The following is a 17024-nucleotide window of genomic DNA, read 5'->3' on the forward strand; positions in this document are numbered from 1 at the left end:
GGTGCTTTCTACTTATGTTTAGAATTCGAGATATCAAGTGACCTAGCAATTGATCAATCGAGCGCCCCTCAGTCCCCGAAAACAGAGACTCAAGCCTTTGTGCACGCCTCGCACTCGCTCCACTCGGTAGCAACCGAACCCCTAGGGACATCGGAGCGGGCGCTGCCGAGGGCAATTTGGTGATTGGCTGGTCCGACCACGTGACCGGCTCTGGGCCTCCCGTGCTCCCGGATTGGCTCTCGCGGACGCTGACGGACAGGGCAGGGGAGGGCCAAAGCCCTGTCTGACGGGCGCGCGCGGGGGCGCGAAAGCACGAGAGCGCGGCTGCGCGTGCGCTTGCGGCGGGGCTTTCTCCCGAGCCGTCGGAGGGAGCCGGAGCGCTTCTCCCGAGGTGAGCGCAGCCGCGGGGCGGCCCCCTGACCCTCCGCGGGCGAGCGCGGGCGAGCAGGGTGGGCAGGGGCAGGCGGGGCTCGCGGGGCTAGCGGGGCAGGCAAGGTCTGGGGCCGCCTGCCCGAGGAGCCCCGTTTTGGAGGGCTATGCAGATCCGAGCTCAGCCACCCTCCTCGGTGCCTCGGTTTCCCTTTTCTTCCCCCTACTGCACCTCCCCGTTTTCCTCCCCGCAGTGGCGGGTGCACCCGAGGGGAGTTGCCCACCTGGCAGCCTCGCCTCCGCCTTTGTTTCCCGCCGGGAGGGCTGCTGGCATCGGCCCCCTCCCCAGGTAAAGGTTGAGCGCGGGGAAGACGTGGGCGTCACGGGCGCCAGACCAGGGCTGGGGCCGGGAAGAAGATGGCTTTAATGCGGTGGGACCTGTCACGTGTGAGAACGAAGAAAAAAATGTAGTGTCACTTTGGCCAAGCCGCGGGACTCGAACTAATCCGGCGGCGGGGAGCGCAGCCGTGCGGGCGGGGTGGGGGCTGCCCGGCGGATGAGCCGGGTGCCGCCCGTGGGGGGCTTCCCGGAACCCGGTCGCGGGCTCTCGGGCCGGAGTTGCACCGAAATTGAACGCTTTCAGCCTGCCGAAGAAATCCAGAAATTCGTTAAGAGGCGAAAAAAAAAATTTTTTTTTGAGCAGTTGGGCACTGGTGGAGCAGGTCTCAATGAGAGGCTACAAAAAGGAATTACAGATACAGCGAAACTGATGACTGGTGAATGGGGAGGAGGGAAATGCCTGCAGTGAACTGCAGACCAGACCATCACAGGAGATTCTTTTTCAAGAAGAAATGGGTTTTGGGGTGGGGTGGCTGGGTGGGAGGTGGTGGTAATCTCTGTAAACTGGGGTTTTTCTGGGGCTGCTGGCGCTTCCTTATTATCAGCGTGATAATGGGCTGTAGGAAGAAGGGACAGTAGGGTCTAAATTACACCTGTTCGGACCTCTTTAATTTGAAAAGTGCTTGTGTAAAGAAGACCATTTGGATGCCCAAAGCGGTGCAAGTGTTGGGGCCGGGTGGGGGGATGTCTACTTTAAGTCATAGTTGAAGAGGGAGGGTGGATGCGAGGCATCCCGTGCCTCTCTCTCCTTCTCCATTTCCCTGGACCTGCAACAGCAAGGGCATCCTGGACGTCTTATAATGAAATATGAAAAGGCCCTTCAGTTTTCCAGTACTTAACTAATTTGTTGGATGTATCTGGTAGTCTACTTGGTAAGAAATTCAACTAACTGTCATTGGGAAGATTTTACTGTATTCTGGAGTTTTGCTGTCATCCATTTAGAACTTATTCTGGTAGCAAGTGGACAAGAATCTCTCCACCTGAGTCCTCAGAGGCATCCGGATGCCCCTTCAAAGCCCCTTCTTGCTCTTACCTTCTCCCTACAAAGTTTTGTTTCTTTAGGAAACAATGTGAATTTTTAAACGTGTAAGACACACCTCATGCCTATGAAATGTCTGTGCTTGCTAAGAAATTAATTTACTTGGCAAGTTAAAACAAATTGAAGAGGGAACACTTAAATTTGTTAGGGAGAATCAGAACTAACATTTATCACCTGCGGCAAATCAACTTTCGGTGGTTTTCTGAGGTGAATGAAAGTAAAAGAAGTTGTTCCAAAGCTTGTTGGGACCATAACAAATGACCCTAGCAAAGTGAAATATAGATTGTAACGTAAAGGAAATTAATGAGAATCAGTTAAAAATTTGTCAGTAATTTGTTTTTTAGCTGGTGTACAATGGGGGGAGGAGGGAATTCTGAGGGTCGGGTAGGTGGTACAGTTTGAAAAGGTATATGCTTTTATGTTTAGAGAGGAAAATGTCATTTTATATAAACTACACAAAGGGCATGCAATGTTTATGTTTAGCTTCTGGAAGGGAGGCAGGGGTTTTGAAAAGGTTGAGAGACCCAAGATTACTTAGGGGAAACAAAGATTGGCAGGCTTAGTTCATCTTGAGGGAAGCAGTGTACCTCAGTGACCCACAGGACAAGGGTTTATTCTCTGATTCAATAAAAGCCCACTAGTGTTACTTTCAAAGCAACAACAGAATCATTTCCTTTCTGTCGTTTCTGTCCCCTGGGTCAGGGACGGGGAGGACGGAGAGCGAATGAGAGAGATTAGAGTCCGACCTGCATGCCTAAGCAGTAGTGTCCTTTGAGCAGGATCTGTGTCACATTGTGTAAATATAAGAGCCTTCACGTTGAGAAGGGTCTGGGCACTTTCCCCAGGACACTTACTGTAAGATAGAACTGGATAACATTGCCACAGATGGGGACATGGGTGAGATCACCTGATACGGAAGCACTGGGGGGAGAAGAGAGCCAGGACAAGTTTAATTCAGTGAGGCTCTACTGCTTGCCTTTGGAGAGCCTTGAGGAGGCATTTCCGCGCAGAGCTGCCTCGTTAGTGGGTAGGCTGGCGGGGCTTTTTATATGGCTTCCAGAGGACCTGCCCTTCGCGATGGAGGCTTCTGTGGCGGTTCTCTGTCTCAGGTTGTCAGTATCTGTTATATGCTTGTAATGTGCTCTGGAAAAGAAAGGCTGACAAAGACACAAATCTAGGCTCCCATTCTTTCAGCTCCTTGGCTCAAGTCACCCACAGGCTTCCAGAAAACAAGTTGTGCCCTCCCTACCAGTAGATGGCACTGCTGTCTCTGGGAATTCCTGGAGGAGGTGAACTAGGGAGCTGGCAGACCAGTGTGTTGCCTCTAGTCTAGAGGACTTTGAAAGGCTGTGTCAGCTCTCAGTCAAAAAGTATCTGAAAAAAATAGTTGCCAAAGCCAGAACTGTTCATGTAAGGTGGGAATAATGTGTGTTGTGGGGATTGAGGAATGGATGTGATTACTTTGTTGCTTGTGTGTGGGGGAGAAGGCAGAGGGTAAACTGACAATTAAACATCATAGCCCAGGTTTTGAAAACACTTGGCATACATGTTGTTAATTGAACATGAGGTTGAAATTATGGTCTGATCAAAATTCCCAACAACTTCATAGTTTTTAGTTCTTTGCATGTAAAACTAGCCTACACATGTAGAGGGGACTATGGAAATATACCTGTGACTTATTTTTGGTCTTAATCTTTTTATTTCTTTAATTTTTATTTTATTTATTATATATTTGTTTGGTGAGGAAGACTGGCCCTGAGCTAACATCTGTTGCCACTCTTCTCTTTTTGCTTGAAGAATATTGTCGCTGAGCTAACATCTGTGGCAGTCTTCCTCTGTTTTGTATGCGGGATGCTGTCACAGTATCACTTGATGAGCGGTGTGTAGGTCTATGCCTGGGATCCGAACCTGTGAACCCATTCTTCCACCAGGCCGGCCCCTACATGTGACTTTTAAACCTGGTCAATATCCAATAATTATATGCTCTGAAGATAGTGGTGAGTATATTAGTAAAAATAATGCTGGTTAAGTAATTACTGTACTTTAGGGCTATCCACAGAAGGTGGGTCAAAGTTATTCTGAATCAGTTTCTTCTAAAACTTGAAAATTCCTAACAAGTATTTTAAGATTTTCTTAACTAAATGCTGTCCTTTCAAGACAGTATTAACAATCCAAATCTTGCACTTTGGTTTTATTGACCTTATTAGCCAGGTTTCATTCATCCACTCCCCTCTTTTGAAGTAGCTGTTCTTTGTTCTTAACTGCTCTTCGAGATGGATTTTGCAGCCATGATATTTAAGGGGGTGGGTGCTGTGGCCAGTGGTTAAATGGTTACAGTGTATGTGGAGGCCTCAGTTTTGACCCTGCCTGAGGGATAGGACGCTGCCTCTGGTGTCATTACCCCAGTCACCTGCTTCCTTGTGCTCTTCCCATCCTATGGCTCAGCTTGTTTGAGGTTTATTTCTGTCTCTCTTCAAGTGAACTGCTGAGCTGGTTTTCACTGCCAATGCCGAATCCTAAAATCCTGCCGGTGCTATATGGCAGTAGTCACAACAGTCCATTAACATTGCCTTGTTATGTGACCTCAGGTAAATCTCCTTGCCTTTCTGAACCTGAATTTCCTCACCTGGTCACTGGGATCGCTGAGGTGGCGCATGTCTCTTAAAATCCCTTCCGAGGCAATCATTCTATGGCTAGGTGATGCTCATAAGGTATTTCTGAAGCCTGTGAAAAATTCTCATCTAGAAGGTATTTTCATACTGTGAACCTGGGGTAAAAAGAAATCTCACTAATATTTCTTCCTGGAGAAATGATTGTGTATTGTCTCAGAATTGTAATGATTCAGAGTCGGAAGAAACCCTAGAGATAATTTAACTCAACCTTCTTATTCTATAGACAGGGAATTTCAATTCAGAGCCGAGTGACTTGACCAAGCTAACACAACTAGTCAGTGGCAGTGAATTACTTAGAGAACTAGGACCCAAGCTTGGACTCATCTCAGTCTTCTCTCCTCCAACGCTGCCTTTCTTCACCTGCAATCAGGACTCAGAATATGCTGTGTCTACAGGGCTGGAGCCAAGAAAATTCTGAGTAATTCCTTAATGGAGGATTTTAAAGCCACAGTATGAATAGCATTGAGTTTGGGCAGAAATTCAAGGTCGGGCTTTTCTTTGCAGCTCATTCTTCACTGACTGATCTTGATGATTCTTTACTGTGCCTCTTTGGGTTTTTAAAACTTTTCTGCATACTGTTTCCTGTAAGAGAAAGCTTTCATCATCCTAGAAGAGTCATTCCCCAATCAGATGTTCTTAAATTGGGTCCTGGAACTCTGAGGTCTGTGTAGATAGAGGAGTATTTCTATGTAATTGGCTTCCTTTGTAATCTTATATATTTTATCTTATACATTTAAAACATTCTGAGAAGGAGGTCCTTTGGCTTCAACAAAGAGGTCCATGGCACAAAAATAGGGTAAAAATTCTAGAGTAGGTTGTGGAAAATTGCCAAGATGGGAGAATTTTTGAGGAGCTAAAGACACTGTGCTGGAAAAGGCTTGGGGGGTGGACAGAAGTAAACCTGTAGAAGTTCTTAGAACATTTAATCTTTATTAAAATGTTTAAAATTACATGCTAAATGAAGATGCTAATAATAGCATTTTACCCATCTTAAATTAATAATGGATATGCAAGTATTGATTTCCATTCATCTTTCCTTGCTCAATAAGTACTCTGTAGTTTCACTAAAACACTTTCAAATTCACGTTGCTTTATTGGAGATGACATGCATACTAAGAGGCTTCCCTCTCCCCCAATCTGGTTTGAGTTTCAGATAGTCAGTGCCTTTCTGACTCATGACTTGGGGTTTCTGACTCCTCTCTTTCACTTCAGAGGTCCTACATTTCACATTTTACTATAAACTCCTAGGACCCATGATGATCACGAAGATGCAAAATAATTTACACGTCAGGGGGAGAAAGTCTTGAGTCTCTTCAAGATTATTTGTCCCCAGGGTTTACCACAGAAACGGCTGCTCCTGCTTGGCTGCTTATTTTATTTCCCTTTTCTATTTGAAATCCAAAATTCTCTTTTTCAAATTATCTCCAAATAGGAGTGATTCAGTTTGTACATATTGAAAATAAAAATTCTTGTTTTTACCAGAAGGTGTACAGAAGTTAATTTGTGTTCGTCACAATGTTCAAGAACATCTACTTGAAATCTCTTGATGGCTGTCCTGTGACACCTTGTTTACATTTGGTACCATGGTGACCCAACCTGGTGAATGCCACCTTCTGGTACCTCTTTGGGTATGGGCCAGGATAGTATTTGTTCTTCCTTTAGTAGAAGAATAAAAATTACCCTTCTTCGGAAGGTTATCAGTTGAGTTTATGTAATAACAGAAAGTCAAATTTCTGCATTTGAATCCCAGCACTCTGCTGAGTTATGTGAGATTCTGAGGGCATCATTGACTTGTCTGAGTTTGTTTCCTTGTCTGGAAAATCAGAGGAGAGAGTTGTGACCACTTAAATTCTTTCCATTTTCAGAATCCTGTGACCCTGTGAAATTGTATCTGGTCCCTAAACTAAATATATCCTAAAAATGCTGACTAGTTGGAAATTCATTTATAATCAGTTAAAGTCGATGCCAGGATAATTCTTTATATCTGCAAATCACTTTGTGGTTTACAAAAATATTCTCTAATTCTTTCTCTCTTTTGTACTTAAAGTGTGGCCAGAGAACAGCAGCGTTGGTACATTGGGAACTTGCTAGAAATGCAGAATCTCAGGCCTCGCTCAGAACCTGCTCAGTCGGAATCTGCATTTTATCAAGATGCCTGGAAATTATGCATGCTCATTGAAGTCTGAGAAGGGCTGCTTTGTCTCATTTTGAGTCTCACATTGACCCTATGAGGGAGGCAGGGTGTTTTACAGAGAAGACGGCCAGGAAGCCAAGACTTAGAGTTGTTAAGTAACTAAGTCAAGGTTACGGTGCTAGTGTCTCACCCAGAACTCTAAACCTAATGCTGTCTTCTTGGTTGGGCTAGAGCCAGCCTTGTATGATAGAGACTGACTGCTAGCTGCCCAGCAGCCCATTGGCTTAGCTGTGGCTATGTGGCTGAGTTCTAGCCAACAGAACGTTAGTGGAAATGGAAAAGTGTTGTGATCCACTTGAGGAAAAGAACACAAAAAGAGAGAGCGTGTGCCATGTGAGTTCTTCCATGCTGTTTTCTACTCTTGGCTGGCTGGAATGGAGAGGACTCCTAGGGTAAGCTTGGAAATTGTTTTGTAGATGGTAGGACTTTTGTCAGCCTGAGTGCCTGCATCAGTGCGTTGAGGAGGGCCACTCTACTGACTGACCTGTCCACTGTCCATATGTATACAGGACCCAGAAATAAACTTTTATTGAGCTTGAGGTATCATGTGCATTTGGGTCTACTTGTTAAACACTTATCCTACTCTAACAAACTTGCTTGACCAGTGGCTTGGGACTTCAGCTTGTAGATCCTTTGGCCTAACACATTCATTTTTCTTCTTTGGCAGTTGGTGATCGATTGGTCGTAATCCAACATGCAGAAGTGAGTGAGTGGTGAAAAGCAGCAGAGCTGATGGGTTGTGAGGATGTAAGTGCGTTTGAAGGCTCTCACACCCTCTACTCCAGGGTAAGTCAAAGGCATTCTCTGATTTTATTTTTTCTGGTTTTACTAAGTCATAGAGGCTCTTGTCTCACCAGCCTCTTGGAGTCAGTGCAGTGGGGCGCCCTGTCTGTGAAAGATTCCCAAAGCCTTTGTTGATTCAACTTATAGACACCACGCAAATCAACAGTTATGAAAACTGTGATGAGGGTGATGGGGTGGATTCTGTGCAAGGAAATAGTTCAACACAGGAATTTTTAGTGAGTTTGTATGGGATGTGATTGACATGGGAGGAGGTGTTGGGTCCTCCTGAGATATACTGTAAAGAAGGGAACAGGGCCTTTGATTGTCTTTTTCTTGTAGCCATATCATATTGTTAGCTCTGCTGGCTCCTATTCCCCTCTTCTAGCATCCTCTTCCATGGATCACTTTGCTTAACTTTTCCTTCATTAATCACTTTTTTCCCCGGGAATAAAACAGCTTTCCAGAGAGTTGATGAGTCCCACCTTGGTGGCTAATAGCACTAGCAAACACATGGCTCTGCCCTTTCCATTTTATTTTATCCACTGTCACTGGAAGTCACATGTCGTTTCACTCCTCGACTATTCCCAGTCCCTAGTGCAATGGGTGTGGGCATTGGGAGCATTATAATCAAAGTAGGCTTTAGATTTTCATTTGTGCTGAAGATTTTTGAGACCAGGAGGAGAAATTCACTTGGTTTGGTGTGCCCTTCTCAGAGTACAGGTGCAGGTTCAGGAAAGAAGGGTGGGAAGAACATCACATCCTTTCTGAGCTTCCAGCTTCTAGAGCGTAAACTAAAACCAGACTCCTTGAAGAGAAAATTATAATTAATACAAATGTAAGCAGAGCTAAAGTTGGTTAGGAAAGAGGGAGGTTAAAAAAGTACTCCACTGAAAAACTGGATGGAGAGTTGTTTTAAGCAGCTCATTTCAATACTTGCCAGATAATGTCCCATTACCCAGGCTCAGACAGAGGGCATCCAGAAAGGCTGATCTCCTTCGATGCCTCCCATGGCTCAGTAATGAGTTCAATTTACTGAACAAAATAGACAATTAGGGGCTGTAGATCTCTGGAGATTCCCATAAGCATACATCATTGCTGCTCTGGAGTGATGTACGTGCTTAGAGATAAGCAAAGCAGAGAAAAGGCAGCTGCAGAGCACGTCAGCAACTGAAGAGTCCAGGTGAGCAGCCAGACCCAGACCATAGCTCAGCACCTGGAGGTTGCTAAAGAAAGGACCTGTTCTTTGCTAAGTTTTCTCCTTAAAGGAAAGGACCTGGTCTTTGCCAGCTTTCCTCATTTTCCTCTGTGGCCCCCATGTATCTTCTATTTTAAAAGTAACTAAAGAGCCTAGCATGCCAGAAATAGCACTCGACTGGTATGTTTCGGTGCAAATACTGTACAAGGATCAAATTGTAGAGGGAGCAATTCTTTAACTATTGATTAGGGGGCCACAAAAAGTCATCCTAGAAATGCCAGAGGAGCAGGGGTTCTCATCCTGGCACTGTTGACATTCTGAGCCAGGCAAGTCTTTGTGGTGGGGGCTGCCCTGTGCATTGTAGCATGTTTAGCAGCCTCCCTGGCCTCTACCCACTAGATTCCAGTAGCACTCCCCCCACAATTGTGACAATCAGAAATGTCTCCAGACATTGCCAGTGTCCTCTGGGGGAAAATTGCCCCTGGTTGAGAACCACTGCTGAAGGAGTGCAGTGATTTAGTCCTGCTTTGAGTTTCTCTGCGACTGTATCTTAATCATTTAGCCTCAGTTTAGTACAGTTTTCCTGTCTGTGAAGTAGACACAGCGTTAACAACTCAGTAGCCTAAGGAAGTGATGTACACAGTTCTGTGTGACTACCTGGGGGCTCTATAAATGCTAGGAAATGATACCTGTCTCCCCAAATTTCTGGGACCCAAGGATCACTCTTAATCCTTGTGAAGGCAGTAACTGAGAACAGTGAGAGTTTGGAGACGGGCGAAGGGTTAGTGGTATGGGAATGGTGGGCAGTACTGGATTCTGATTTTATTTGCTCTTCTTCTGGTTCATTCAAACAGTGTATTCTGGATGAAGGCTTTTTTGTGAAAGTTAGGAGAGGGGAGTGTAGAGGAAGCAGAAAGAAGGCTGTTCCGAAGAGCAGCCAAGGAAATTGCTTTTGATGGGGTCATCTTTTCATGTTAAAGTGACTCATGTAGTTAGACCAAAGGACATAAAGAAGTAACCCTCAAAAGAAGAATATCTTCCCAAATGACTGCTGATCCTAGAACAGATTTTGCAGGTAATACAATAAAGACCAGAGAATGTTTGGAGAAATCTGTTTTTATTCTAGCACCTTCATGTTTGTTTCTTCTGTTTGGGAACGTGGAAGGAGGTTATGCCCTTGGAGTGATAAGTAAAATGCTTTAATATGACACATGTTCTTTTGATAACTCTTCTAGAACTGTTGGAAGAGGCTGTGGCTCTGACCTGGACCTGAAGTCATCACGTTATTTTCATAGAAAGCCTCAGTTGACTTTAAGGGCTGGTGCCGGAATTGGATGTGAATTGTCCTGTTAGGGTTGAGTCCAGCTGTGCTGTGTTTCTGGTCCCTGTAATTATTAGAACACTCACAAAATTTACGACAAATACACTCTGTCTTGGATCTCATGTGGAGAAGCCATCTTAGTTAGCCTTGTTTATTTACATTCTGTTATACATTTATAATCATAGCTTTAAGCAAAACTTATAAGAACGTTTGAGAAGGATACTATGTACCTTGGAAAAAGAGACACTTTAGCAGAAAGGTGACAAGTGAAGGAATCTCCACTTTGATGGAGGTGCTGGTGTTTGAATGTTGAAGGTTTTATTCTAGCGCTACTCATAGTGTGGCCTTGGACCATTGGCATCCGAATCAACTGGGTACTTGTTTGAAATGTTCAGACCTGCTGGATCAGAATCTCTGGGAGTGGGCCTGTCGGTGTTCTAGCAAGACCTCCAGGTGAGGCTGGTGGATGCTAAAATTTGAGAAGCATTGCTCTCATGGTTTCTGATATTGTAACAGCTTCCGAATTTTGTCTTTATGTTTGCGCATTGCTCTCATGGTTTCTGATATTGTAACAGCTTCCGAATTTTGTCTTTATGTTTGCAGTGGAGAGGGCACTGAGAAAGTATTTTTCCAGATGGTCAAAAAATATGTAAGGATTTCTTGTGGTAACCTCTTAGATCATTTTCCCAAACGATGGTCTAAGCCTTATCCTGCATTATCCAATTCAGTAGTCACTAGCCACATGTGTCTATTTTTATTCAAATTAATTAAAATTTAAATAAAATTGGAAATTCAGTTCCGTGTGTGCACTGGCACATTTCAAGTGCTCTGTGGCCACATGTGGTTAGTGGCTACTCTCTTGGACAGCACAGACCCAGAGCACATCCATCATCAGAGGAGATTCTGTTGGACAGCACTGCTTTAGTCCGTAAGGACCCTATTTGTCGGAAATCCACATTTGTAGTGATAACTGCTCTTGTTATAACAAGACCTCACCTCGTATAAAACAGAATTGCGTTTTGGACTTCTCCGTCCTGGGGAGCTATGCAGTCTGTGAGTATAATTTACTGAACTTTTTACCCGGCTGTGGCATCTATCTGTTCCAGAAAGTGCCATGGGCTTGTCTCTCTGACATAATCGAGTGCACTGCCTCTAAAATATTTGTCCTTTAGTGCAAGGCTGCTGAGCTGTCTCTTTCCATTTGGTCTCTCCACGCCCTGACCCTCGGTGGTGAAGCTTGTTTGTGCAGGATGTCCCTTTTGATATTGCTTAGGGCTTAACAAAGAGTCTTGGAGAGGTGGTGAGAGAATTTTCATCACCGATTTTTCCAAGCCCCAGCATGGTTCAGAAAAGTGTTTCATAAGAGGGTATTAATTCACAAGCTTAACCTGTGAGGAGTTATCCCCTGAAGAATTAGTCTCTGAAGCAAATTTTCCAACAGATATATTACAGCACAAATTTACTAATTAAGCCCTTTAGCACATGGAAAAATTTTCAGTTGATATTATCTATTACTATTACTAATATTAGTTGCTCAGAAATTATAATTAGAACAAATGAAAATATGTGGCAATAAAGATGCAATTTTTAAAAGCTGTAATTTAAATCTAACTGAGCCCAAGATAGTTTTGCGTGGTGGAGGGAATGAGAAGAAGGAGTTTGTGTGCCGTGAGTATTATGCTGGAGGTGAGGGGAAGGTGGTGGCGGGGGGCTGAGACTGATCACTTCTGTGGGGTGCATTGCTTGTTCTCCTAGTCCTCTTCTCTTCAGTTAGCCTTTTCCTGCGTTTGTCTGCTTCAAATGATGGAGGGGGCCCTGTGTTTCTCAACGGAGGTGCTGTTGGCATTTTGATAGAATGATTCATCATCGTGTGGAAGTTTCCTGTCTGTTATTTAGCATCCCCGGTCACTAAATAACCATATCATTTTGACTAAGTCATTGAGTCAACCAGTATGTCCCCCCACAGTTCCAAATAACCTGCGATGGAGAATCACCGGCTGCTAGAGGGATGAGTGGCCTCTTTTTCTCAGGAGGCAGGAGTAATTAGAGTTGGGGAAGGTGCAGGTGCTCTGAGGGGCTGACTCATTAACTTTTGATAAGACCTGACCTTTTCCTAATGCTAGAACTGCCTTGGGAGCCAATTTTATTCTATGGGGACCAGAAGAATCAGATTTTGCCAATGCAGAAATTACCCCGAGACTTGAAATCAACCTGAAGTCGTAGAGGGGAATCTGTCAGTGCCACTGAGGTTGGAGAGATTACTGAGGCTCCCGTAGGATGGTGGGTCTTCATTCTTGATTCACTGGAAGGAGATTGTGGTCTACATGTGGCAATGATCTGGGAGAGAAAATTCGACAAGAGCAATTTAAAAACAATCTAAGGGAGATAGGCTTTGCCAGCCATTTCCTTTCTTTGTGTGATCACAGATATGGGTGAAGTAGCCCCTAAATTTGTGGGATTATGTGTAGATGGGAGATCTGAGATTGTTTTATAGTTAAAGAGAAGTGTAGAACTTTCAGACTCTTGCCACGGGGTCCATATAAATGTCTTTGATCATAAGACCAGAAACTCGTTCAAGATACCTCGAGAAATGGAAGGCTTAAATAAGGATGGGTGAGAAAATAAAACAATGTCAGACACATGGCCAAGTGTGGGAAGAATCCCAGAGTCCTTTTAGGAGGAGAAAGAGCCATAGTCTGGCCAGAACTCAGAGACAGGACCTCACTCAGGACTGGAAAGGTTGTTCCCGTCTGTTGCAACTCCAGGATGTGTCTGCATTAACAGTGGTTGGTCAATTCATATTCTACTTCACTACCATTAACATGGCTGAGCATATCCATTTTGGCTTCCTCTCCTTATGTCCTTCTGTTCTTGCTTCCCGTTATTGTCCCCTAACCTAACTGATGATGTGTGTATGGACTAAGAAAAAAAAGGAATATGATAGTTCTGTAGTAACTAGCATCCCTACTGGTCAAAGTTCTTATACCAGTAAATCTTAGGGGTATGGATGCCCTCTTGTGGTCCAAACAGCTGTGGCCTACGGCTATTGGCTTCAATAAGGACTGTGATCCTGGCAGTTTCTCTAGAAAGGAGCAACAGTGGGGTAGACTGATAGAACATGAAACCTCTCTAGTGTGAGGACCCTGAATTCTTAACTCCTGGAATCAATATAAGCAGTTTTTGTGGTTTATGTGTATAATAAAGAATTGCAAGATAATTTGCAAAGCTTCCATGTTCAGTAGCAATTGTGAGAACACCTGAATCCATCCTTTTGAGAAGACTGGCTACATCCCAGTGCCGACTGGTAGGGAAATTCTGGGCTGGATGATTGGGAAATGAGTTCTATTTTCCACATGAATATCTTCTTTTTTGCATCTGTCAAATGTGATTCTCTCAGCCACCCATGTATCCTACGGGAATAATGGCTAGGTGGCTGTCTAAATGTTGAAAGACGTTTTGACACCTCTGACAAGTGTTGTTCAACAACTGGGTTTGTAATATTCCAGTTCTGACAAAGAAAAATAACTTGGCTTATTACTCTAAAGATAATTCCATATAGATGTTGTCATCTGGGGGATTACTGCCTAACAAAGTAGACTTAAAAATGTTTTGTGTTATAGTGTGTTTTGTGCATTTACCCCTAATTTTGGAGAGTTAGCTTCATTTGAACCAGTGATTGAGTGTGACTTTACAAGACAGTGCATTCTCATGTTGCAAGAGGCACTGACCTTATTTATGATTCTGAGTCACGGTAAAAAGGATGTCCTGGCTCCATGGACCCACACAGCTGTGAGTGGAGTGATCTGTGGCAGCACAAACACCCCATCAGTTCACTGAATTCAGTCCAGGCGCTCACATTTCTTAAGCAGCTGGAGCATGGTGGTACCACCTACAGAGAATCAGTATTTCCTTAGAGAGATGCAGCTTTTGTTGAAAGAAGCAGAAGAGTTCAGCGGGGCTTCTGCAACTGCTGGTTGAGGAAAGACTGCAGTGTTATTGAAGGGTGAGCGGGATCAGCCTCGTCCCTCAGCTGCTGGCTCCTGAGGTGAAGAGAGCAGAGATGAATCACTGGCCCCAGTTTCTCCTCTTCTGACTCTGTGAAGGTCTCTATCTCCTCTACTGAATTTTTTTTTTAAATGGGAAGGAGAGGGAAAAATATAGAATTGTATCTAATTAGTTTTAACATATATCTGTTTCTTCTGAGCAGGAAGATTTGTATATAGAGAACCACATGTTGCCAGGTTAAAATCTTCAATTTTAATTTTAAAGAAGTACTAATCTTACAGTGTAAACTAAAGATGAAGTAACCCAAATTTGTGCATGTGCAATTTTTACTTTAAAAAATAAAACAATTAATTTTGTTCTTAGAATCAGGAATTAATTTGCAGCCCTCCATGAAGCTTCTGTAGCGACAGTGAAGACATCTGTTCTCTCCAGGGTGTTAAGAGATGCTGAGAGGGTCTGATAGACGGCCAAGAGCCCCGGATCCTGAATCCTGGGATTTTGTCCTGCCACAGGCCACATCCTGTGAGGTTCCTGGGGGACAGATGTGCATTGGGGGGCAAGGACTGTGGACACAGATGCTTGAGGGCAGGACTGAAGCCCCCAGCCCTGGTGAGCTGCCCTGCCCTTCCAGTGATCCACAGGAAGGGGTGATTGTTCCTTCTTAGCTCTTTCCCTCCCAAGCCCGTCATTAAATCTTGACCTTCACCTTTCAAAGAAGTGAAGCTGTGGCCGAGGTAATATCGTCAAATGTGACCCATTTCTTATCGGCACACCCCCTTAAAGGAGGTTTCATGGTCAAGGAAGAAGGCAGATGGGCACATGCTTCCCTTAGCTATCAAATGCTGTCCCTTTTCCGTTGGAAAGAACACTTACTGGATCACTTTTGAAATTTTTGATTATTGGCATTAGTGAAATAATTGCCAAGCATTAAACAATAGGACATTATTTAGAGACCCCCAACTTAAAAAAGAATGTTTTTACTTTGAGAGACCAAAATGTCATGTTAGTGTAGTACTTGATTTTAACTTTTTGTTCCTTCCAGTGTTTTTCCAAATGCGCTTCCGTCTTTCCCTCCTTCCATTAACCCTGTTACCTTGCTTAGATCCTTTAGTCCTTTTGCCCCATTTCTTACATCTTTCTCTTATTTCCAGAGTTCTCTGGTTCCCAGCTGGCTGCAGGGCACAGTGCTTCTTAACTGGACGTGAAGGCTATCCATAGTCTGACTCCAGCTTCCTTTCTACTCTTTCTACACACAAACTTCTTCTGACTCAAACTGGTCCTTAGTCCCACTCTCTCCTCCCTGCATAGAATGCCCTGTCTGATTTTTTTCAATGACCATTTGGTTTGGTAGCATTGATAGACCTTTGGCCTAGTAACCAGATCTTCATTTCCATCCTGTCTCCATCAGTTTTTAGAAATGTGACTTTTGGGAAGATGATTAATTTCTCTCAGCCTCAATTTTCTTACTTGTAGGGTGGGAGTTATATCTACCTTATAGGATGCTTGTGAGTGTGCTGCTTGGATACTGCATGCCTCTGTCCTTTTTTCTCCCTGTCCACCACAGAGCTCTGCATGTCAGCTCATCATATAGTCTTGCTGATGAAGTTACTGACCATCAGAATTGCAGAGCTGGTCTGTAGCACAGTTCTTGATCAGCAGTCCTCTGCCTGCCACTTGATGCCTTCTCCAGCCACATCTTTCTTTGATGAGACCCCAGTACCCCTAATCCTATCAGTAAGCACCTAAACATATATTCTCCTCCCTCCACCATGATTGTGATCATTATGTTCATGGACACTCACGGTGTCCTGGTGTATCTGCCCACATCAGAAGTTGATAGCAATTTCAAGTCCACTCTATAGAAACTTGAGCGCTGATTTCTTTTCCCAGCGTTTGTTTCCTTTCATGTAAAGTAAGATTTATCATGGAGATCAAATGCTATAATTATAGCGTCATAAGGTATTCTCTTTAAAGTTTTCCAAGACCCAACCAACAAGATTTTTATTCCAAACATCATTTAATAAAATGGAACATGACATTAACAGGATTGCTTGTGCAAACCCTTGGAGTTCATTTAAGCAGACTGTGCCCCATATTGATTCTCAATTATAACATGTTTAGCATGAATAAACCTGCCAGTGTTCTCAAACAATGGTGATGCTCTCCTGGCAGCTCTGCCTTCTCTAACTGTGGAGCTGAAAGCGTATCAGTGTTTCTTTTGTTCGTTCTATTTAAATTATGATTTTCTACTTCATGCTCAAATGATTTAAGCTATGACTTAAGTCTATGTTAGGTCTATAAATCTTGGTTTCTTAAAACCTAACTCCTCCTGTCCCTTCTCACTCTTTCTTCCTCCCTTTTCTCCATTTTCCTTCTTGTCTCATGCACAAAATAAAGCTTTTACATTTTTTTCTACTCAAGATAACTTAAATGCTTGTATTGCTTTTCTACTTTGGTTTTTTTAGTTATTAGCATGGGCTGTAATTTCATCTACATATGCGTGGTTCTCATTGAATTAATTTTGGTTTTTTGCTCATGAGTTTATTGGTGAGAGACATAAGGACAATTGCTTGGATTCTTCTGCGTTCTTCGGTTATTCATGTGTTTCTAATTAGACTCTTACCAGTTGTCTAAATTTTGATTTTGTCCCTTTTTACCTCAGGCTTTTGAGGGAAATATATAAAAAGCATGAGAATTTTTGTGGTATGACAGGATCCGTCACAATATGTTGTTCTTCCCAGATCTCTCTTTTGGAGAAGAGTTAAGGTAGATTTTTTTTTTTTTTCTCATAATCAAAAAGATTATCTAGTGTAACTTTTTTGAATAGAGAAGTTTTACAGGCAGGCAACAGGAGCCCCTGACCTTCTCCCTCCATGAGCACTGATGGAGAGAGTGCCTGTGTCTGAGGGTGTTTAGAGGAGAAGAAAGGGAGGGTGGTAACAGGCAACTGTGAGACTGGGTTGCACTAAGTTACTTGTTAATCCTTCTGAAGGGGAGACAGCAGGGCCTCAGCTGTGTGTCCTTCCTCACAGAACTGTGCACAGTTA

General features: G+C 43.7%; 1 protein-coding gene across 4 annotated transcripts in view; it reads left to right on the top strand.

Moving 5' to 3' along the window:
• Positions 1-269: 269 nt before the first annotated feature.
• The window catches only part of TMEM108 (transmembrane protein 108), a 326114-nt gene continuing 309359 nt past the window's right edge, over positions 270-17024 (top strand). For 3 of the 4 annotated variants that reach the window (XM_070576061.1, XM_070576060.1, XM_070576058.1), the window contains exons 1-2: positions 272-391; positions 7341-7459. The gene's annotated coding sequence lies outside the window, so the exon portion shown is untranslated. Of the gene's footprint in view, positions 392-7340; positions 7460-17024 lie in introns of all 4 variants that reach the window. The other variant, XM_070576059.1, reaches the window with a different exon arrangement.

Source organism: Equus przewalskii, chromosome 15 (assembly GCF_037783145.1).
Source record: "Equus przewalskii isolate Varuska chromosome 15, EquPr2, whole genome shotgun sequence".
NCBI lineage: Eukaryota > Metazoa > Chordata > Mammalia > Perissodactyla > Equidae > Equus > Equus przewalskii.